This window comes from Cololabis saira, unplaced genomic scaffold (genome assembly GCF_033807715.1).
Source record: "Cololabis saira isolate AMF1-May2022 unplaced genomic scaffold, fColSai1.1 scf134, whole genome shotgun sequence".
NCBI lineage: Eukaryota > Metazoa > Chordata > Actinopteri > Beloniformes > Belonidae > Cololabis > Cololabis saira.
In genome coordinates, this window is record NW_026906298.1 from 5,001 (window position 1) to 25,000 (window position 20,000).

The 20,000-nt window shown below is 44.1% G+C and overlaps 29 non-coding genes across 29 annotated transcripts; all 29 read left to right on the plus strand.

Annotated features, from left to right (window-relative positions):
* Positions 1-155: 155 nt before the first annotated feature.
* On the plus strand, positions 156-274 carry LOC133438781 (5S ribosomal RNA). Its single transcript, XR_009781838.1, has one exon. It is a non-coding gene; the product is annotated as a 5S ribosomal RNA (ribosomal RNA).
* A 199-nt stretch (positions 275-473) lies between these two features.
* Positions 474-592, plus strand: LOC133438825 (5S ribosomal RNA). The gene has a single exon (XR_009781880.1). It is a non-coding gene; the product is annotated as a 5S ribosomal RNA (ribosomal RNA).
* A 217-nt stretch (positions 593-809) lies between these two features.
* On the plus strand, positions 810-928 carry LOC133438828 (5S ribosomal RNA). Its single transcript, XR_009781883.1, has one exon. It is a non-coding gene; the product is annotated as a 5S ribosomal RNA (ribosomal RNA).
* A 198-nt stretch (positions 929-1,126) lies between these two features.
* Positions 1,127-1,245, plus strand: LOC133438801 (5S ribosomal RNA). The gene has a single exon (XR_009781857.1). It is a non-coding gene; the product is annotated as a 5S ribosomal RNA (ribosomal RNA).
* A 199-nt stretch (positions 1,246-1,444) lies between these two features.
* LOC133438819 (5S ribosomal RNA) lies at positions 1,445-1,563 on the plus strand. The gene has a single exon (XR_009781874.1). It is a non-coding gene; the product is annotated as a 5S ribosomal RNA (ribosomal RNA).
* A 216-nt stretch (positions 1,564-1,779) lies between these two features.
* On the plus strand, positions 1,780-1,898 carry LOC133438782 (5S ribosomal RNA). The gene has a single exon (XR_009781839.1). It is a non-coding gene; the product is annotated as a 5S ribosomal RNA (ribosomal RNA).
* Positions 1,899-2,097: 199 nt separating this feature from the next.
* LOC133438783 (5S ribosomal RNA) lies at positions 2,098-2,216 on the plus strand. The gene has a single exon (XR_009781840.1). It is a non-coding gene; the product is annotated as a 5S ribosomal RNA (ribosomal RNA).
* Positions 2,217-2,415: 199 nt separating this feature from the next.
* LOC133438826 (5S ribosomal RNA) lies at positions 2,416-2,534 on the plus strand. Its single transcript, XR_009781881.1, has one exon. It is a non-coding gene; the product is annotated as a 5S ribosomal RNA (ribosomal RNA).
* A 217-nt stretch (positions 2,535-2,751) lies between these two features.
* On the plus strand, positions 2,752-2,870 carry LOC133438753 (5S ribosomal RNA). The gene has a single exon (XR_009781808.1). It is a non-coding gene; the product is annotated as a 5S ribosomal RNA (ribosomal RNA).
* A 198-nt stretch (positions 2,871-3,068) lies between these two features.
* Positions 3,069-3,187, plus strand: LOC133438802 (5S ribosomal RNA). Its single transcript, XR_009781858.1, has one exon. It is a non-coding gene; the product is annotated as a 5S ribosomal RNA (ribosomal RNA).
* Positions 3,188-3,386: 199 nt separating this feature from the next.
* LOC133438820 (5S ribosomal RNA) lies at positions 3,387-3,505 on the plus strand. The gene has a single exon (XR_009781875.1). It is a non-coding gene; the product is annotated as a 5S ribosomal RNA (ribosomal RNA).
* Positions 3,506-3,704: 199 nt separating this feature from the next.
* LOC133438757 (5S ribosomal RNA) lies at positions 3,705-3,823 on the plus strand. The gene has a single exon (XR_009781812.1). It is a non-coding gene; the product is annotated as a 5S ribosomal RNA (ribosomal RNA).
* A 199-nt stretch (positions 3,824-4,022) lies between these two features.
* On the plus strand, positions 4,023-4,141 carry LOC133438784 (5S ribosomal RNA). Its single transcript, XR_009781841.1, has one exon. It is a non-coding gene; the product is annotated as a 5S ribosomal RNA (ribosomal RNA).
* Positions 4,142-4,340: 199 nt separating this feature from the next.
* LOC133438761 (5S ribosomal RNA) lies at positions 4,341-4,459 on the plus strand. Its single transcript, XR_009781816.1, has one exon. It is a non-coding gene; the product is annotated as a 5S ribosomal RNA (ribosomal RNA).
* A 217-nt stretch (positions 4,460-4,676) lies between these two features.
* Positions 4,677-4,795, plus strand: LOC133438815 (5S ribosomal RNA). Its single transcript, XR_009781870.1, has one exon. It is a non-coding gene; the product is annotated as a 5S ribosomal RNA (ribosomal RNA).
* A 216-nt stretch (positions 4,796-5,011) lies between these two features.
* LOC133438785 (5S ribosomal RNA) lies at positions 5,012-5,130 on the plus strand. Its single transcript, XR_009781842.1, has one exon. It is a non-coding gene; the product is annotated as a 5S ribosomal RNA (ribosomal RNA).
* A 199-nt stretch (positions 5,131-5,329) lies between these two features.
* Positions 5,330-5,448, plus strand: LOC133438786 (5S ribosomal RNA). The gene has a single exon (XR_009781843.1). It is a non-coding gene; the product is annotated as a 5S ribosomal RNA (ribosomal RNA).
* A 199-nt stretch (positions 5,449-5,647) lies between these two features.
* On the plus strand, positions 5,648-5,766 carry LOC133438762 (5S ribosomal RNA). The gene has a single exon (XR_009781817.1). It is a non-coding gene; the product is annotated as a 5S ribosomal RNA (ribosomal RNA).
* A 217-nt stretch (positions 5,767-5,983) lies between these two features.
* On the plus strand, positions 5,984-6,102 carry LOC133438779 (5S ribosomal RNA). The gene has a single exon (XR_009781836.1). It is a non-coding gene; the product is annotated as a 5S ribosomal RNA (ribosomal RNA).
* A 199-nt stretch (positions 6,103-6,301) lies between these two features.
* Positions 6,302-6,420, plus strand: LOC133438808 (5S ribosomal RNA). Its single transcript, XR_009781864.1, has one exon. It is a non-coding gene; the product is annotated as a 5S ribosomal RNA (ribosomal RNA).
* A 216-nt stretch (positions 6,421-6,636) lies between these two features.
* Positions 6,637-6,755, plus strand: LOC133438813 (5S ribosomal RNA). Its single transcript, XR_009781868.1, has one exon. It is a non-coding gene; the product is annotated as a 5S ribosomal RNA (ribosomal RNA).
* Positions 6,756-6,954: 199 nt separating this feature from the next.
* Positions 6,955-7,073, plus strand: LOC133438754 (5S ribosomal RNA). The gene has a single exon (XR_009781809.1). It is a non-coding gene; the product is annotated as a 5S ribosomal RNA (ribosomal RNA).
* Positions 7,074-7,272: 199 nt separating this feature from the next.
* LOC133438759 (5S ribosomal RNA) lies at positions 7,273-7,391 on the plus strand. The gene has a single exon (XR_009781814.1). It is a non-coding gene; the product is annotated as a 5S ribosomal RNA (ribosomal RNA).
* A 10,617-nt stretch (positions 7,392-18,008) lies between these two features.
* Positions 18,009-18,127, plus strand: LOC133438800 (5S ribosomal RNA). Its single transcript, XR_009781856.1, has one exon. It is a non-coding gene; the product is annotated as a 5S ribosomal RNA (ribosomal RNA).
* A 217-nt stretch (positions 18,128-18,344) lies between these two features.
* On the plus strand, positions 18,345-18,463 carry LOC133438816 (5S ribosomal RNA). The gene has a single exon (XR_009781871.1). It is a non-coding gene; the product is annotated as a 5S ribosomal RNA (ribosomal RNA).
* Positions 18,464-18,680: 217 nt separating this feature from the next.
* Positions 18,681-18,799, plus strand: LOC133438764 (5S ribosomal RNA). The gene has a single exon (XR_009781819.1). It is a non-coding gene; the product is annotated as a 5S ribosomal RNA (ribosomal RNA).
* A 263-nt stretch (positions 18,800-19,062) lies between these two features.
* LOC133438817 (5S ribosomal RNA) lies at positions 19,063-19,181 on the plus strand. Its single transcript, XR_009781872.1, has one exon. It is a non-coding gene; the product is annotated as a 5S ribosomal RNA (ribosomal RNA).
* A 199-nt stretch (positions 19,182-19,380) lies between these two features.
* Positions 19,381-19,499, plus strand: LOC133438787 (5S ribosomal RNA). Its single transcript, XR_009781844.1, has one exon. It is a non-coding gene; the product is annotated as a 5S ribosomal RNA (ribosomal RNA).
* A 216-nt stretch (positions 19,500-19,715) lies between these two features.
* LOC133438752 (5S ribosomal RNA) lies at positions 19,716-19,834 on the plus strand. Its single transcript, XR_009781807.1, has one exon. It is a non-coding gene; the product is annotated as a 5S ribosomal RNA (ribosomal RNA).
* The last annotated feature ends 166 nt before the right edge of the window (positions 19,835-20,000 follow it).

Consider the following 20,000-nt stretch of genomic DNA (forward strand, 5'->3'; position numbering starts at 1 on the left):
ATTTCAACGTGGTAACAGCGACAGCTCACGTCCTAAAGTGTTTTGCACATGGTTAAGGCACTTTAACTCCAACAAATAAAACCAACAAATCAATGACTTATATTCTATGACTTATCTTCAACTCCATATAAGAGGTATTTCAAGCTGCAGCATCTGCTTACGGCCATACCAGCCTGGATGCGCCCGATCTCGTCTGATCTCGGAAGCTAAGCAGGGTCGGGCCTGGTTAGTACTTGGATGGGAGACCGCCTGGGAATACCAGGTGCTGTAAGCTTTTTCAACCAGCAGAGAGCGCTCTCGCTTAATCTACCCACACAAATTTCAACGTGGTAACAGCGACAGCTCACGTCCTAAAGTGTTTTGCACATGGTTAAGGCACTTTAACTCCGACAAATAAAACCAACAAATCAATGACTTATATTCTATGACTTATCTTCAACTCCATATAAGAGGTATTTCAAGCTGCAGCTTCTGCTTACGGCCATACCAGCCTGGATGCGCCCGATCTCGTCTGATCTCGGAAGCTAAGCAGGGTCGGGCCTGGTTAGTACTTGGATGGGAGACCGCCTGGGAATACCAGGAGCTGTAAGCATTTTCAACCAGCAGAGAGCGCTCTCGCTTAATCTACCCACACATATTTCAACGTGGTAACAGCGACAGCTCACGTCCTAAAGTGTTTTGCACATGGTTAAGCCACTTTAACTCCAACAAATAAGCGCTTCTAAATTATTATCACCAACAGATCAATGACTTATATTATATGACTTATCTTCAACTCCATATAAGAGGTATTTCAAACAGCAGCTTCTGCTTACGGCCATACCAGCCTGGATGCGCCCGATCTCGTCTGATCTCGGAAGCTAAGCAAGGTCGGGCCTGGTTAGTACTTGGATGGGAGACCGCCTGGGAATACCAGGTGCTGTAAGCATTTTCAACCAGCAGAGAGCGCTCTCGCTTAATCTACCCACACATATTTCAACTTAGTAACAGCGACAGCTCACGTCCAAAAGTGTTTTGCACATGGTTAAGGCACTTTAACTCCAACAAATAAAACCAACAAATCAATGACTTATATTCTATGATTATCTTCAACTCCATATAAGAGGTATTTCAAGCTGCAGTTTCAGCTTACGGCCATACCAGCCTGGATGCGCCCGATCTCGTCTGATCTCGGAAGCTAAGCAGGGTCGGGCCTGGTTAGTACTTGGATGGGAGACCGCCTGGGAATACCAGGTGCTGTAAGCATTTTCAACCAGCAGAGAGCGCTCTCGCTTAATCTACCCACACATATTTCAACGTGGTAACAGCGACAGCTCACGTCCTAAAGTGTTTTGCACATGGTTAAGGCACTTTAACTCCAACAAATAAAACCAACAAATCAATGACTTATATTCTATGACTTATCTTCAACTCCATATAAGAGGTATTTCAAGCTGCAGCTTCTGCTTACGGCCATACCAGCCTGGATGCGCCCGATCTCGTCTGATCTCGGAAGCTAAGCAGGGTCGGGCCTGGTTTGTACTTGGATGGGGGACCGCCTGGGAATACCAGGTGCTGTAAGCTTTTTCAACCAGCAGAGAGCGCTCTCGCTTAATCTACCCACACATATTTCAACGTGGTAACAGCGACAGCTCACGTCCTAAAGTGTTTTGCACATGGTTAAGGCACTTTAACTCCAACAAATAAGCGCTTCTAAATTATTATCACCAACAAATCAATGACTTGTATTATATACTTATCTTCAACTCCATATAAGAAGTATTTCAAGCTGCAGCTTCAGCTTACGGCCATACCAGCCTGGATGCGCCCGATCTCGTCTGATCTCGGAAGCTAAGCAGGGTCGGGCCTGGTTAGTACTTGGATGGGAGACCGCCTGGGAATACCAGGTGCTGTAAGCTTTTTCAACCAGCAGAGAGCGCTCTCGCTTAATCTACCCACACATATTTCAACGTGGTAACAGCGACAGCTCACGTCCTAAAGTGTTTTGCACATGGTTAAGGCACTTTAACTCCAACAAATAAAACCAACAAATCAATGACTTATATTCTATGACTTATCTTCAACTCCATATAAGAGGTATTTCAAGCTGCAGCATCTGCTTACGGCCATACCAGCCTGGATGCGCCCGATCTCGTCTGATCTCGGAAGCTAAGCAGGGTCGGGCCTGGTTAGTACTTGGATGGGAGACCGCCTGGGAATACCAGGTGCTGTAAGCTTTTTCAACCAGCAGAGAGCGCTCTCGCTTAATCTACCCACACAAATTTCAACGTGGTAACAGCGACAGCTCACGTCCTAAAGTGTTTTGCACATGGTTAAGGCACTTTAACTCCGACAAATAAAACCAACAAATCAATGACTTATATTCTATGACTTATCTTCAACTCCATATAAGAGGTATTTCAAGCTGCAGCTTCTGCTTACGGCCATACCAGCCTGGATGCGCCCGATCTCGTCTGATCTCGGAAGCTAAGCAGGGTCGGGCCTGGTTAGTACTTGGATGGGAGACCGCCTGGGAATACCAGGAGCTGTAAGCATTTTCAACCAGCAGAGAGCGCTCTCGCTTAATCTACCCACACATATTTCAACGTGGTAACAGCGACAGCTCACGTCCTAAAGTGTTTTGCACATGGTTAAGCCACTTTAACTCCAACAAATAAGCGCTTCTAAATTATTATCACCAACAGATCAATGACTTATATTATATGACTTATCTTCAACTCCATATAAGAGGTATTTCAAACAGCAGCTTCTGCTTACGGCCATACCAGCCTGGATGCGCCCGATCTCGTCTGATCTCGGAAGCTAAGCAAGGTCGGGCCTGGTTAGTACTTGGATGGGAGACCGCCTGGGAATACCAGGTGCTGTAAGCATTTTCAACCAGCAGAGAGCGCTCTCGCTTAATCTACCCACACATATTTCAACTTAGTAACAGCGACAGCTCACGTCCAAAAGTGTTTTGCACATGGTTAAGGCACTTTAACTCCAACAAATAAAACCAACAAATCAATGACTTATATTCTATGATTATCTTCAACTCCATATAAGAGGTATTTCAAGCTGCAGTTTCAGCTTACGGCCATACCAGCCTGGATGCGCCCGATCTCGTCTGATCTCGGAAGCTAAGCAGGGTCGGGCCTGGTTAGTACTTGGATGGGAGACCGCCTGGGAATACCAGGTGCTGTAAGCATTTTCAACCAGCAGAGAGCGCTCTCGCTTAATCTACCCACACATATTTCAACGTGGTAACAGCGACAGCTCACGTCCTAAAGTGTTTTGCACATGGTTAAGGCACTTTAACTCCAACAAATAAAACCAACAAATCAATGACTTATATTCTATGACTTATCTTCAACTCCATATAAGAGGTATTTCAAGCTGCAGCTTCTGCTTACGGCCATACCAGCCTGGATGCGCCCGATCTCGTCTGATCTCGGAAGCTAAGCAGGGTCGGGCCTGGTTTGTACTTGGATGGGGGACCGCCTGGGAATACCAGGTGCTGTAAGCTTTTCCAACCAGCAGAGAGCGCTCTCGCTTAATCTACCCACACATATTTCAACGTGGTAACAGCGACAGCTCATGTCCTAAAGTGTTTTGCACATGGTTAAGGCACTTTAACTCCAACAAATAAAACCAACAAATCAATGACTTATATTCTATGACTTATCTTCAACTCCATATAAGAGGTATTTCAAGCTGCAGCTTCTGCTTACGGCCATACCAGCCTGGATGCGCCCGATCTCGTCTGATCTCGGAAGCTAAGCAGGGTCGGGCCTTGTTAGTACTTGGATGGGAGACCGCCTGGGAATACCAGGTGCTGTAAGCTTTTTCAACCAGCAGAGAGCGCTCACGCTTAATCTACCCACACATATTTCAACGTGGTAACAGCGACAGCTCACGTCCTAAAGTGTTTTGCACATGGTTAAGGCACTTTAACTCCAACAAATAAAACCAACAAATCAATTACTTATATTCTATGTCTTATCTTCAACTCCATATCAGAGGTATTTCAAGCTGCAGCTTCTGCTTACGGCCATACCAGCCTGGATGCGCCCGATCTCGTCTGATCTCGGAAGCTAAGCAGGGTCGGGCCTGGTTAGTACTTGGATGGGAGACCGCCTGGGAATACCAGGTGCTGTAAGCTTTTTCAACCAGCAGAGAACGGTCTCGCTTAATCTAGCCACACATATTTCAACGTGGTAACAGCGACAGCTCACGTCCTAAAGTGTTTTGCACATGGTTAAGGCACTTTAACTCCAACAAATAAAACCAACAAATCAATGACTTATATTATATGACTTATCTTCAACTCCATATAAGAGGTATTTCAAGCTGCAACTTCAGCTTACGGCCATACCAGCCTGGATGCGCTCGATCTCGTCTGATCTCGGAAGCTAAGCAAGGTCGGGCCTGGTTAGTACTTGGATGGGAGACCGCCTGGGAATACCAGGTGCTGTAAGCTTTTTCAACCAGCAGAGAGCGCTCTCGCTTAATCTACCCACACATATTTCAACGTGGTAACAGCGACAGCTCACGTCCTAAAGTGTTTTGCACATGGTTAAGGCACTTTAACTCCAACAAATAAGCGCTTCTAAATTATTATCACAAACAAATCAATGACTTATATTATATGACTTATCTTCAACTCCATATAAGAGGTATTTCAAGCTGCAGCTTCTGCTAACGGCCATACCAGCCTGGATGCGCCCGATCTCGTCTGATCTCGGAAGCTAAGCAGGGTCGGGCCTGGTTAGTACTTGGATGGGAGACCGCCTGGGAATACCAGGTGCTGTAAGCTTTTTCAACCAGCAGAGAGCGCTTTCGCTTAATCTACCCACACATATTTCAACGTGGTAACAGCGACAGCTCACGGCCTAAAGTGTTTTGCACATGGTTAAGGCACTTTAACTCCAACAAATAAGCGCTTCTAAATTATTATCACCAACAAATCAATGACTTGTATTATATACTTATCTTCAACTCCATATAAGAAGTATTTCAAGCTGCAGCTTCAGCTTACGGCCATACCAGCCTGGATGCGCCCGATCTCGTCTGATCTCGGAAGCTAAGCAGGGTCGGGCCTGGTTAGTACTTGGATGGGAGACCGCCTGGGAATACCAGGTGCTGTAAGCTTTTTCAACCAGCAGAGAGCGCTCTCGCTTAATCTACCCACACATATTTCAACGTGGTAAGAGCGACAGCTCACGTCCTAAAGTGTTTTGCACATGGTTAAGGCACTTTAACTCCAACAAATAAAACCAACAAATCAATGACTTATATTCTATGACTTATCTTCAACTCCATATAAGAGGTATTTCAAGCTGCAGCTTCTGCTTACGGCCATACCAGCCTGGATGCGCCCGATCTCGTCTGATCTCGGAAGCTAAGCAGGGTCGGGCCTGGTTAGTACTTGGATGGGAGACCGCCTGGGAATACCAGGTGCTGTAAGCTTTTTCAACCAGCAGAGAGCGCTCTCGCTTAATCTACCCACACATATTTCAACGTGGTAACAGCGACAGCTCACGTCCTAAAGTGTTTTGCACATGGTTAAGGCACTTTAACTCCAACAAATAAAACCAACAAATCAATGACTTATATTCTATGACTTATCTTCAACTCCATATAAGAGGTATTTGAAGCTGCAGCTTCTACTTACGGCCGTACCGGCCTGGATGCGCCCGATCTCGTCTGATCTCGGAAGCTAAGCAGGGTCGGGCCTGGTTAGTACTTGGATGGGAGACCGCCTGGGAATACCAGGTGCTGTAAGCTTTTTCAACCAGCAGAGAGCGCTCTCGCTTAATCTACCCACACATATTTCAACGTGGTAACAGCGACAGCTCACGTCCTAAAGTGTTTTGCACATGGTTAAGGCACTTTAACTCCAACAAATAAGTGCTTCTAAATTATTATCACCAACAAATCAATGACTTATATTATATGACTTATCTTCAACTCCATATAAGAGGTATTTCAAGCTGCAGCTTCAGCTTACGGCCATACCAGCCTGGATGCGTGCAATCTCGTCTGATCTCGGAAGCTAAGCAGGGTCGGGCCTGGTTCGTACTTGGATGGGAGACCGCCTGGGAATACCAGGTGCTGTAAGCTTTTTCAACCAGCAGAGAGCGCTCTCGCTTAATCTACCCACACATATTTCAACGTGGTAACAGCGACAGCTCACGTCCTAAAGTGTTTTGCACATGGTTAAGGCACTTTAACTCCAACAAATAAAACCAACAAATCAATGACTTATATTCTATGACTTATCTTCAACTCCATATAAGAGGTATTTCAAGCTGCAGCTTCTGCTTACGGCCATACCAGCCTGGATGCGCCTGATCTCGTCTGATCTCGGAAGCTAAGCAGGGTTGGGCCTGTTTAGTACTTGGATGGGAGACCGCCTGGGAATAGCAGGTGCTGTAAGCTTTTTCAACCAGCAGAGAACGCTCTCGCTTAATCTACCCACACATATTTCAACGTGGTAACAGCGACAGCTCACGTCCAAAAGTGTTTTTCACATGGTTAAGGCACTTTAACTCCAACAAATAAGCGCTTCTAAATTATTATCACCAACAAATCAATGACTTGTATTATATACTTATCTTCAACTCCATATAAGAAGTATTTCAAGCTGCAGCTTCAGCTTACGGCCATACCAGCCTGGATGTGCCCGATCTCGTCTGATCTCGGAAGCTAAGCAGGGTCGGGCCTGGTTAGTACTTGGATGGGAGACCGCCTGGGAATACCAGGTGCTGTAAGCTTTTTCAACCAGCAGAGAGCGCTCTCGCTTAATCTACCCACACATATTTCAACATGGTAAGAGCGACAGCTCACGTCCTAAAGTGTTTTGCACATGGTTAAGGCTCTTTAACTCCAACAAATAAAACCAACAAATCAATGACTTATATTCTATGACTTATCTTCAACTCCATATCAGAGGTATTTCAAGCTGCAGCTTCTGCTTACGGCCATACCAGCCTGGATGCGCCCGATCTCGTCTGATCTCGGAAGCTAAGCAGGGTCGGGCCTGGTTAGTGCTTGGATGGGAGACCGCCTGGGAATACCAGGTGCTGTAAGCTTTTTCAACCAGCAGAGAACGGTCTCGCTTAATCTAGCCACACATATTTCAACGTGGTAACAGCGACAGCTCACGTCCTAAAGAGTTTTGCACATGGTTAAGGCACTTTAACTCCAACAAATAAAACCAACAAATCAATGACTTATATTCTATGACTTATCTTCAACTCCATATAAGAGGTATTTCAAGCTGCAGCTTCTGCTTACGGCCATACCAGCCTGGATGCGCCCGATCTCGTCTGATCTCGGAAGCTAAGCAGGGTCGGGCCTTGTTAGTACTTGGATGGGAGACCGCCTGGGAATACCAGGTGCTGTAAGCTTTTTCAACCAGCAGAGAGCGCTCACGCTTAATCTACCCACACATATTTCAACGTGGTAACAGCGACAGCTCACGTCCTAAAGTGTTTTGCACATGGTTAAGGCACTTTAACTCCAACAAATAAAACCAACAAATCAATGACTTATATTCTATGACTTATCTTCAACTCCATATAAGAGGTATTTCAAGCTGCAGCTTCTGCTTACGGCCATACCAGCCTGGACCTGCCCCTTTGCTAACGAGGCACTGGTGCAGCTGGCAGTGATTGTGTGCAGGGCGCGGTCGGTGTGGATTGTGGAGTGTGGAGAGTGGAACACAGGCAGAGAGGAAGCAGTGGAAAAGAGAAGGCTCCCCCCGGCAGCTTTTCGCTGCACGGGGGTCAGTCTCCAGACCTTTAAGGTGGAGATGGCGGATAAAAGAGGAGATGAGGTGGAGAGGATCATGCCAAATGCTGGCAGCGAGAGGACGATGCAGGGAGACGGAAGGAGGCCGTCGGCAGCATCGGTGACGGCGATGCCGGCGGAGGTGGAGAATAGGAGAATGGAGAAGGACGGTACGAATGGATCGATGGAAGGCAGACGACGGACGGACAAAGTGGACGGAGAGAGAGCAGGTCCGCGGCAAATGGCGGTGGATGAAAGAGACAAGCAGGGAGAGAGGAGCGGAGTGGAGGCGGAGGACAGAGCGCTGGTGGTCACGGTGGAGATCGAGGGGCCGGATGAAATCACAACGATTGAGCTGCTCAAAGCTATTGATGGGACATGTGGACGTGTGGTGGGGTGCAGGCAGAAAGGCGGAAAAAAGTGGGAAATCTCGATGGGGAATCCCAAAGGGAAATCAAGACTGCTGGATGGATTTAAATTAAGGCAGTCAAACGTGATTGCGTCTGAGGTGGAAAAGGACACGAGGATTGTTTCCTTCCTAATGCTGCCCGTGTATATAACGGATGGACAGATCACTGAAAAGCTGAGACATTGGGGAGTAATGCCTGCATCCCACATCAGACGGCGGAAATGGGCGGGGACGCAGGTTTTTGATGGTACGAGATATTTAAAAGTGAGATTCACGGACACGGTCACGTCTCTGCCATACTCAACCAAGTTTGAGACCATTGAAGGGGCAGAGTACTTTAGAGTACTGCACGATCGGCAGGAAAGGGTGTGCAGGCTCTGTCTCCAACCGGGGCACATTGTAAGAGAGTGTCCTGATTTCACCTGCCACAAATGTAAGAAACATGGACATTACGCACGCGAGTGCACGGTGGAAACGTGCAGGGGCTGCAAGAGAGCGGAGGACACCTGCGTCTGCTTGCAGACGGGAGCGGAGGAGGAGAAAGAGAAGACGGAGAATGGCGCGGGCGGAGAACGCAGGCTGGAGCAGCTGGAGGGATGCGCGCATGAGATCGAGGAAGGCGTGCACGAGTTGGATGAGAGCGAGATGGAGACGGAGAAGGAGATCGAGGAGGACGGGTCGGGAGAGGATGAGGACAAGCGACCGACGACGGCGGGAGGACGGAGTGAGGAAGCGGTAGAGAGAGGGAGGAGAGGACGGCGAGGAATCGAGCGAGCTGGCAGCTGGCGCTCTCGCAGCCAGAGCAGCGTCGAGACGAGAGGAAGGATAAAAGAAAGAAGGAAGACTTCGCGGGAGGTGAGCGCTGAACTCACAGACTTGTGTGAGGGTACTAAAACAAAGAAATTGATGAAAGAGGGGGGAGGGAAGGGAGAGGGATGACATGGATAAATGATTAGGATGACAGCAGTGTTTGGACTTTTCCTTTTTCATTTATCCTCAATGTTGAGCGGCCTGCACATAATTTCGCAGAATGCGAACGGACTGAAGAACCCAGACAAACTGGAAAAAATGTTGAATATATGTGCAGCGGATATTATTTGCATACAGGAGACGCACTGGGATGGACGGATGATCGACACCTGTAAGGCAATGTGGAAGGGCTCGGTGTATGCGAGCAGGACAGATGACAATGTGGGGGGGGTGGCAATTTTGTTGAAGGAGGGGCTAAAATCAAGTCTTGTGCAAAATGACAATGGGGGGAGGTTTATAAAGATTTTGTTTGAATTTAGAGGAGTTTCTTTTTCGTTAGCAAATGTTTATGCACCAAATGACTCGAGGGAGAGAGGACTCTTTTTCCAGAAGTACGAAGGCTTTATGGGGACCAGTGATTTTGTGTTGGGGGATTTTAATGTCAAGATGAGTAGATTAGACATCAGGGACAGTGGGAAATTTTGAAATGATGCCTCAAGAGGAATACTGAGTGAAATAATGAGGAAGTATCATATGTGGGACGTGTGGAGGCAGAAGAATCCTGAGGGGAAAGTGTTCTCCAGAACACAAATGTCGAATGAATGTTTGAAACAGAGCCGTATTGATTTAATTTTGATAAAAGAAAAGTATTATGATTTGGTCATGAATATGGAATATAAGGTTACGTGTCTCAGTGACCACACAACGGTACATCTTGAACTGGGTAGGAGGGAGGGGGGTAAGGGAGGGGGTTTGTGGCATTTCAATGCCAAACTACTGGAGGATGGTGACTTTAAAAAAAGAATGAAAGAGATTATTCAGCATGACAGCTCACAATGGTTGAATGGTGGGGAGGTGTTAGAGGGATGGGAAAATTTAAAGAAAAGAATCAGGAAGATAAGTATGAAACACGCAGCAAGGAGGAATTTCAAAAAGAAAGAGAGAGAAAAGTTCCTTAGAAGAGAAATCACACGTTTAAATGCTGCCGAGGTTATAAGTGAAGAAGCTGTGGTGAGCTGTCATGCTGAACTAAAGGAGATAGAGAGAATGAAATGTGAAGGTGCGATTGTGCGGAGCAGGGCGAGATATGCCGTAGAGGGGGAAAGGAACACTGGTTTTTTTTTGAGGATGGAGAAACAGAAACAACAGAAATGTTTTATCAGGGGAGTAAGGACTGAGGGGGGTGGGTTGAAGACAGACCTAGTGGGGATTTTGGGAGGTGTGCATGATTTTTACGGGAGGATGTTTACTAGCGAGGGAGTGGATGAGAGAGTGATGAAAGATGTGCTGGAGAGTGTGACTGTGAGTGTAACAGAAGAGGAGAGGGATGAATGTGACAGTGACATCACAGCAGAGGAAATAGAACAGGCAATTGCTGCTTTGAGTATGAATAGGAGTCCTGGTAGTGATGGCCTAACAGCCAATTTCTACAAAGCGTTTAAAGAACTGATGGGGCCGATTTTACATGCAGTTTTTAGAGAAATGGAAAGACGCCAGACAGTACCAGAATCATTCACAATGGGGATAATTACTCTGATCTTCAAGAAGGGGCAGGCTGATGATCTGGGGAACTACAGGCCAATCACACTACTGAATACAGACTACAAGGTGTTAATGAAAGTTTTTGCAAACAGACTAAAATATACTTTAAAATCAATCGTTCCAATAACACAAGCCTACAGTGTGCCGGATAGGGATATTGCAGACACAATTCTGAATATTAAAGGGATGGTGGAATATTTGAGGGCATCGGGAGAGGAGGGGATTATGTTGGCTTTAGATTTTAATAAAGCGTTTGATAGGGTGGAGCACGATTTTATGTGGGGAGTTCTAGAGCGGGTGGGATATGGTGAGAGGTTTAGAGGATGGTTAAAATTGATGTACAGACATGCGGTGGGGAGGGTGAAAGTGAATGGTGTTTTAACGGAAGTCTTCAAATTAGGGAGGTCAGTTAGGCAGGGGTGTCCGATGTCAGCACTCTTATACACGGTGGTGGCAGAGCCCTTGGCATGTATGATTAAAAGGGATGGAGAAATAAGAGGGATTGAGGTACAAGGTGGGGGTGGTCTTAGTAAAATACAGCAATACGCGGATGACACAACGGTGACTGTAAGGGATATGGCAAGTATAAAAAGGGTGGTGGAATTGGTGGAAATATATGGGAAGGCATCAGGTGCAAGAATAAATATGTTAAAGTCAGAAATCATGTTTTTAAATGGGGTAGTGGCAAGTGGGGGAGTACCATTCAAGGTACAGGAGCACAGGATGAAGGTTCTCGGGATATATGTGGGGATGGAGGGGGAGAGGGTGAGGGATGAAACATGGTCAGAGTTACTGAATAAAATACAGAGGGTGCTGAATTTTTGGAAGCTGAGGCGACTGACGGTTAAAGGGCGGGTGGTGGTGGTGAATAGTCTTTTGTTTTCAAAAATGGTTTATGTAATGGAGGTGCTAGAAGTGCCAGAATGGGTGGTGAAGAAATTGAATGAACTGATGGGGGGTTTTATATGGGGTGGGAAGAAAAGTAGAATAGCGAGAGCAACCTTGATTGGGGGGTATGAGCAGGGAGGTTTGAAATTAGTTGACATAGAGAGCAAAAAGAAGGCTTTAAGAATAAAACGGGGGAGGGCTTTCTTGTATGGGGAGGGAGAGCACTGCTGGAAGAAGGTGATGGGGTTTTTTTTAAAGAGGAAGCTGGGAAATGAGTTTGCAATGCTAATGCAGACAAACGCTTACCTGACGGCAGGACTCCCGCAGTTCTATAGAGAGATCCTGGCTGCACAGGCAGAGCTGCTGAAAAACGCGAGGTGGGACTGCACAGATCTGGAGACCATTAGAGAGGTGCCATTGTTTGGCAACGGGAACATCAAACATGAAGGACAGCCACTAAAGCCAAAATACTTTGTGGAAGCGGGACTCATGCAAATAAAACATGTCATGTATGAAGTGGTGCCAGGTTTTTTGTCGGCTACAGCCATTTACGAATGTGTGCATGAATACAATGATAGAATAAGTTTAGAGCAGGTAAGGAAGGACTACGAATTAGTGAAACAGAGCATACCGGGAAGGTGGAGGGAGAAAATAGACACAGAGGTGGTAGTGAATAGGACCGGGAGGGTACCGATGTTGTATATAGAGAGGGGGGGGGGAATGGGTGACTTTGGAGGGAGTGAAAGTGAAACAGCTATACAGAATGTTTGTGAAACAGGTGGTGAAACTCCCGGCTTCCCTGGAGAACTGGTGCAGGGCAGATGGGACTCTGAACATAAAACAAGTGTGGGGGAAATGGAAGATTAAAGAAAACAGCATTGAAGCCGAGGATAATGATTTTAAACTACGACATAGGAAGATTTTTACGAATGTGGTCATGCACCAGTTTGACAGGGAGGTCGGGAGGATGTGTGATGTCTGTAAGGAGAAGGATGAGGATATTAGACACATGTATGTGGAGTGCGTGAGATTACGGCCGTTTTTTAAGAGACTGAAAACCTGTATGGTGGACAAGTTGAACATGGAATGGGAGATGGAGGATGGGTGGGACAAATTTGTGTTATTTGGGATTTGGGAGAAGAGCAGGGTGGAAAATAGTGGGCTGTGCAAATTTTTACTGAGCCATGCACGGTGGGCCATCAAAGCCAGAAGGAATGTGGCTCGGTTTGAAGGGAGGGTGGCACCGATTTGGGTGTTTTTCAAGGGCTTAGTGAAAAAACAGATTAATTATAAATACATCTGTGGGATTGAAGGTTTCGCCCCTCTCTTTTTGAGGGGGAACACGCTGGTGTCTGTGGACGAGAGGGAGAGATTGGTATGGGATTGGGGGGGAGGGGGTGGAGGGATTGGGGGAGCGGAAGTGAGTGATTGAAGGTTTTCTTCCATGTGATAAGGGGTATGGGGTATGTGTTGTACTGTTTTGGTTTTTTTTGCTGGTTTGTTACATGGTTTTTTGTGTATTTTTGCACATGCGTGTATAGAGATATATGTTTGAAGTTTGTAATTAGGGCCCGAGCACTGAAAGTGCGAGGACCCTATTGTATCTGTGATGTTTATTATTATTATTATTATTATTATTATTATTATTATTATTATTCTCGCCATAAATAAATTGCCTTTTTGGAGGCCTTAAAATGCTCAAAAACTCACCAAATTTTGCACACGCTTCCAGAGTCGCGTAAAATTACGTATTTTATGGGCGACAGGCATGGGTCAAAAAGGATTAGGCTCTATAGCGCCACCTATTTTATGTTTTTGACGAGCCCCACAATATGGTTTGACTTACAGCAATGACCTTTATGTGTCTATTATATCTGACAAAGCCCTACAAAAAAGTCTCTTGGACCCATGCTCTAAGTTACACAGGAAGTCCGGCATTTTGAACAGAAAATGTCATTTTTTATGAATTCTGATCATTTCTAGGCCTCGTACTTTAACAAACTCCTCCTAGAGATTTTATCAGATTGGCTCACAACTTGGTTTGTACAATCTAGACACATGGCCGACGCTAAATTGCGAAGCTTTTACGTTTTTAGCAGAGGGCTTGACCGTAGTGATCCGGCGAAGTTTGGGGTCATTTTTAAGGCTCGCCATGAAACACCAATTGGCTGTAATTCAGCAATACATGATTTGATGTGGTTGAAAACGTATGTGCATGATTGTAGGCTGAGCCTGAAGACATCTATGGTGGAATATTCAGGATCGGTTGTAGCGCCACCTGTTGGCACCAGGAATTGTCATGTCTTCTAGTATGCATCTGTGCTCAAAGGGAGATGAGCGGATGGATCTCAAAGTTGGTCAGATAAATAGGTAAGACATTGACGATGGCTGACAGAGAAAACTGTAAGTTTTTCTCAAAGGGCGTCGCTGTTAGAGGTTGTCAAATTTCGGTGTCTCGCCATGAACATAAAAGTTGTTTTAACTTTCAAATACTTGGTCCAAATTGACCCAAAATCAATACATTTAATCAGGCTTCCATTCTGATATCCATTCTATATTTGGGACAGTTTGTCACCGACTTTATTCAAAATATGAACTCATTTTGAAATAAATCTTTACTTTGTCATGCAATGTCGAATTAACTTCTAACTTCGTAAAAATATTGTTGAAAATAATATGATTTGAGCATTGTATGTGCAAGAGGCGATTTATAATGAATGTTTTGAGTTGGATTAGAAGCATGAAGCTGTCTGCGGGCCGCGTGCGCGCAGACCGCGGGAACGCGCAGCCGCAGCTCCTGGAAGCTGTCGGGGGCGGGGCGGGGGAGGGGGGTTGTTGCAACTTGCAGCAACATGTGGAGTCACGCCGTCACGTCACGTAAGTTGTATTGTGTTTTTTTTAATGCGTGTTGCAATTATTTTATTTTATTATATTATTATATTATTATTGAGCTTCCATCCGCGATCCCGATCAGGAGCGCGCGGCCGCGCGCGGCCACGCGCAGAGCCGAGAGCCAGTTTCTGCCCATTTCTGCAGCTTTGCCAAAAAATGCTACCTAAAGGTTTTCCACCTTTGTAGAGCCACAACTTTACTGTGTTTTACTCCCTAAACCACTTCCTTTCACCCCCAAGTGGTCCTTGTCTCTTGCCAGGCCGTCATTGTAAATAAGAATGTGTTCTTAATGACCTGCCTGGTTAAATAAAGGCAAATGACTGAATGAATATCAAATAAAGCCATAGAATTGTTGTTTTTTTTCTCTTTATCGTATAATGTTCACAAAGTGTAATGCATTCATGTCATGGGTCGTGTATTTTGAAGGATCAAATAATCAACATCCCATTATCCATTTTACATCGTGCAAGAAATGATGCAAACTTTGAAAATCGACTGTGCGCATGCGCAGAACCCAAACGTAGCATTTTTTCGGCAGGGAGCAGAAATTGGCAGAACACCGGCTGGGACGGACCTGATGCTCTGATGCGACCCGTCTCTGCTCACTGACTATACGTTCATACACGGACGTAATATGGGGGGGGGGGGGGACATGTATCCTGCACTTTTTCAAAAGGCAGTTTTGGTCCCCTGCAGTTTTTACCGTCCAAAAACAATGTCACGCTATATTAAATGGAGACAGGTCAGCACTAGGACCAAGCGGAAAACGGCCGCTCAAGCTGAAGCCTGTTGTTTGGTCTGCCTGGGTCAGCTAGACGGATTTTAAGAATAAGAATAAGAATTACTTTATTAATCCCCAAAGGGAAATTCCTTTGTATGGCAGCTCATCTACTGTACCATTTGCAGAAGAGAAGCTCTTCTGAATATCTCTTGGATGAGTTGATTATGTTGAAATGTTAATAGATAACCCTTCTGTGGTCTTTTGGTCAAATTGACCCATATTCACTTTTCTTTTATATCAAAAATATGATTTTCATCCATATAACTGCCTCTGTTACACTCATTTCAAATAAAATTGATGATCACTACCAGAGCTGGTAGAGTAGCCAAAAATTGTACTCAAGTAAAAGTACTGTTACTTCAGAATAATATGACTCAAGTAGAAGTAAAAAGTAGTCATCCAAATAATTACTTGAGTAAAAGTAAAAAAAGTACTTGGTGAAAAAACTACTCAAGTACTGAGTAACTGTTGAGTAACGTCTGATTTATTTTTTTAACACAACCATTCAAACAGACAAAAGTACAAAATAATCACCTTCAGGCAAATTAAAATCAATAAAATAATAAAATAAATTAAAATTAATAAAAAAATGAAAAATAGCTTAAATTAAAATAAAGTAAATTCAAGAACTTTAATAAATAATAAAATAACATAATAAAAAAATAAATTAAGCACCAGTAGCACAAAATTTCAAGCCTTTGTACTTTTCTTTTTTAACCAGAACTCGAACAAACATGAACTCATAGAAACTCTGTGTGTGTTTGAGTCTGTGTAAATGTGACAAAACATGCAAAAACAAACATTTTTCCCAAAGAATCACTCAGTGATGTCATGAGATTGACGTGTACACGGATAAAAAGGATAAAAGAAAAGTAACAGCTCAACGTAACCTAATGTAGCGGAGTAAGAGGAACAGTTTGTCCTTCACAAATCTACTCAAGTAAAAGTAAAAAGTACAGTTATCCAAAACTACTCCTAAAAGTACAAAATTTCCCAAAACTTACTCAAGTAAATGTAACGGAGTAAATGGAACTCGTTACTACCCACCTCTGATCACTACTTGCATTGAATTATGGATATTTTATTCAATTTCTCCTCTCCTGTGATATTCAATTTGACCCACCAACCACTGGCTGGTGCTGGGTGGTGGTCCAAACATTTTAAATGATTTCATTTCATTTTCACATATACCCGTCTGTGATAATCCATCAATTTATATGCCTCTGAGTTTAACTATAGTCAAAAAAATTCAGAATTTCGGCTTATCTTTATCTATCTCAAAAATGAGCTATGATTTTATGTAAATGAGGTCTATTGACCATTCATTCCAAAAATAAGTGTAAAATTGGTGGTAATGAGTTGGAGTGAAGTTGACTAACAAGGTGAAACACAGAATTGGGTGATAATTAAAGCTACATGCTTTAATTAAAACCACAAAGGGAACAGTAAACTTAAAAGTAACAATAGAAAACTAGAAGAACTACTAGAAAACACAGTGAACTGAAAGAGTTTGAGTTTTCTTTTTTTTTTTTTTTTACCTTGTCTGCACACATATTAATGATTGAAACAAGAGGAAAATTGGTTCAAAACGAGCCGGCAATGGCACAGTGTCTGCCCGGCTTTAAACAGAACCGCAGCCAGTACTCGAGTTGTAAAAAAAAATCAGGGGGGTGGTGGATTTTATCATATGTGGACAGATAATTTGTTCGGATTACAAATATTATAATATATTACAAATAATAGCACTGACCAAAACACCTGCAGAAATACTGCAGGAATGACATAGCAGCAGTTAAATGCAGCCTTCTGTAAGCTTTAAATATCCACTGGGCTTACATCAAATACATTAAAACACAACAATAAAAAACACTTTTCTGAACTTATCAATATGCATCTGTCTTTCACAGGATAAGTAAAATGGATCAATGCAAAAACTCACAATCTTAACAAAAATATTTGTCTTATTTCTAGTGAAAATGTCTCATTTTAGTAAAAAAAACCTCATTACACTTAAAACAAGACTTATAACTGGAAAAAAAAAACACCATTTTCATCTGTTTCACCTGTTCACCTGTTTTCACTTAAAATAAGTAGAAAAATCTGCCAGTGGAACAAGATTTTTTGCTTGTAATGAGAAGATAAATCTTGTTTAATTTTATTTATTTTTTTACATTTATCGTATTTTTAATATTCTCTTTTTGGGGGGGGCTGGAAGGAGGGGCGTTGGCCATGAGTGCGAGGGCCCGTTCATCGCTGCTTGCAGCTTTAATATTATAAGTTGTTTTTTTGTTTTTTTTTTGTTTTTTTTGTTGTTGAAATAGGAGAGTATAAAAAAGTGAAGAGAGGGCTTTGTGTAAAAGTAGCAGAAAAATTGTTTTATTTTTTGTCTGGTATGCAGGAATGTATATAAAATATATTTTTTAACGAAAATGTATTTTCATAATAAAAGACAAAAAAAAAAAAAAAGATGCGCCTGATCTCGTCTGATCTCGGAAGCTAAGCAGGGTCGGGCCTGGTTAGTACTTCGATGGGAGACTGCCTGGGAATACCAGGTGCTGAAAAAGCTTTTTCAACCAGCAGAGAACGCTCTCGCTTAATCTACCCACACATATTTCAACGTGGTAACAGCGACCGCTCACGTCCTAAAGTGTTTTGCACATGGTTACTCCAACAAATAAAACCAACAAATCAATGACTTATATTCTATGACTTATCTTCAACTCCATATAAGAGGTATTTCAAGCTGCAGCTTCTGCTTACGGCCATACCAGCCTGGATGCGCCCGATCTCATCTGATCTCGGAAGCTAAGCAGGGTCGGGCCTGGTTAGTACTTGGATGGGAGACCGCCTGGGAATACCAGGTGCTGTAAGCTTTTTCAACCAGCAGAGAACGCTCTTGCTTAATCTACCCACACATATTTCAACGTGGTAACAGCGACAGCTCACGTCCTAAAGTGTTTTGCACATAGTTAAGGCACCTTAACTCCAACAAATAAGCGCTTCTAAATTATTATCACCAACAAATCAATGACATATATTCTATGACTTATCTTCAACTCCATATAAGATGTATTTCAAGCTGCAGCTTCTGCTTACGGCCATACCAGCCTGGATGCGCCTGATCTCGTCTGATCTCGGAAGCTAAGCAGGGTCGGGCCTGGTTAGTACTTGGATGGGAGACCGCCTGGGAATACCAGGTGCTGTAAGCTTTTTCAACCTGCAGAGAGCGCTCTCGCTTAATCTACCCACACATATTTCAACGTGGTAACAGCGACAGCTCACGTCCTAAAGTGTTTTGCACATGGTTAAGGCACTTTAACTCCAACAAATAAGCGCTTCTAAATTATTATCACCAACAAATCAATGACTTATATTATATGACTTATCTTCAACTCCATATAAGAGGTATTTCAAGCTGCAGCTTCTGCTTAGGGCCATACCAGCCTGGATGCGCCCGAACTCGTCTGATCTCGGAAGCTAAGCAGGGTCGGGCCTGGTTAGTACTTGGATGGGAGACCGCCTGGGAATACCAGGTGCTGTAAGCTTTTTCAACCAGCAGAGAACGCTCTCGCTTAATCTACAGCACCTGGAATACCAGGTGCTGTAAGCTTTTTCAACCAGCAGAGAACGCTCTCGCTTAATCTAGCCACACATATTTCAACGCGGTAACAGCGACAGCTCACGTCCTAAAGTGTTTTGCACATGGTTAAGGCACTTTAACTCCAACAAATAAAACCAACAGATCAATGACTTATATTCTATGTTTATCTTCAACTCCATATAAGAGGTATTTCAAGCTGCAGCTTCTGCTTACGGCCATACCAGCCTGGATGCGCCCGGTCTCGTCTGATCTCGGAAGCTAAGCAGGGTCGGGCCTGGTTAGTACTTGGATGGGAGACCGCCTGGGAATACCAGGTGCTGTAAGCTTTTTCAACCTGCAGAGAGCGCTCTCGCTTAATCTACCCACACATATTTCAACGTGGTAACAGCGACAGCTCACGTCCTAAAGTGTTTTGCACATGGTTAAGGCACTTTAACTCCAACAAATAAAACCAACAGATCAATGACTTATATTCTATGACTTATCTTCAACTCCATATAAGAGGTATTTCAAGCTGCAGCTTCTGCTTACGGCCATACCAGCCTGGATGCGCCCGATCTCGTCTGATCTCGGAAGCTAAGCAGGGTCGGGCCTGGTTAGTACTTGGATGGGAGACCGCCTGGGAATACCAGGTGCTGTAAGCTTTTTCAACCTGCAGAGAGCGCTCTCGCTTAATCTACCCACACATATTTCAACGTGGTAACAGCGACAGCTCACGTCCTAAAGTGTTTTGCACATGGTTAAGGTACTTTAACTCCAACAAATAAGCGCTTCTAAATTATTATCACCAACAAATCAATGACTTGTATTATATACTTATCTTCAACTCCATATAAGAAGTATTTCAAGCTGCAGCTTCAGCTTACGGCCATACCAGCCTGGATGCGCCCGATCTCGTCTGATCTCGGAAGCTAAGCAGGATCGGGCCTGGTTAGTACTTGGATGGGTGACCGCCTGGGAATACCAGGTGCTGTAAGCTTTTTCAACCAGCAGAGAGCGCTCTCGCTTAATCTACCCACACATATTTCAACGTGGTAACAGCGACAGCTCACGTCCTAAAGTGTTTTCCACATGGTTAAGGCACTTTAACTCCAACAAATAAAACCAACAGATCAATGACTTATATTCTATGACTTATCTTCAAC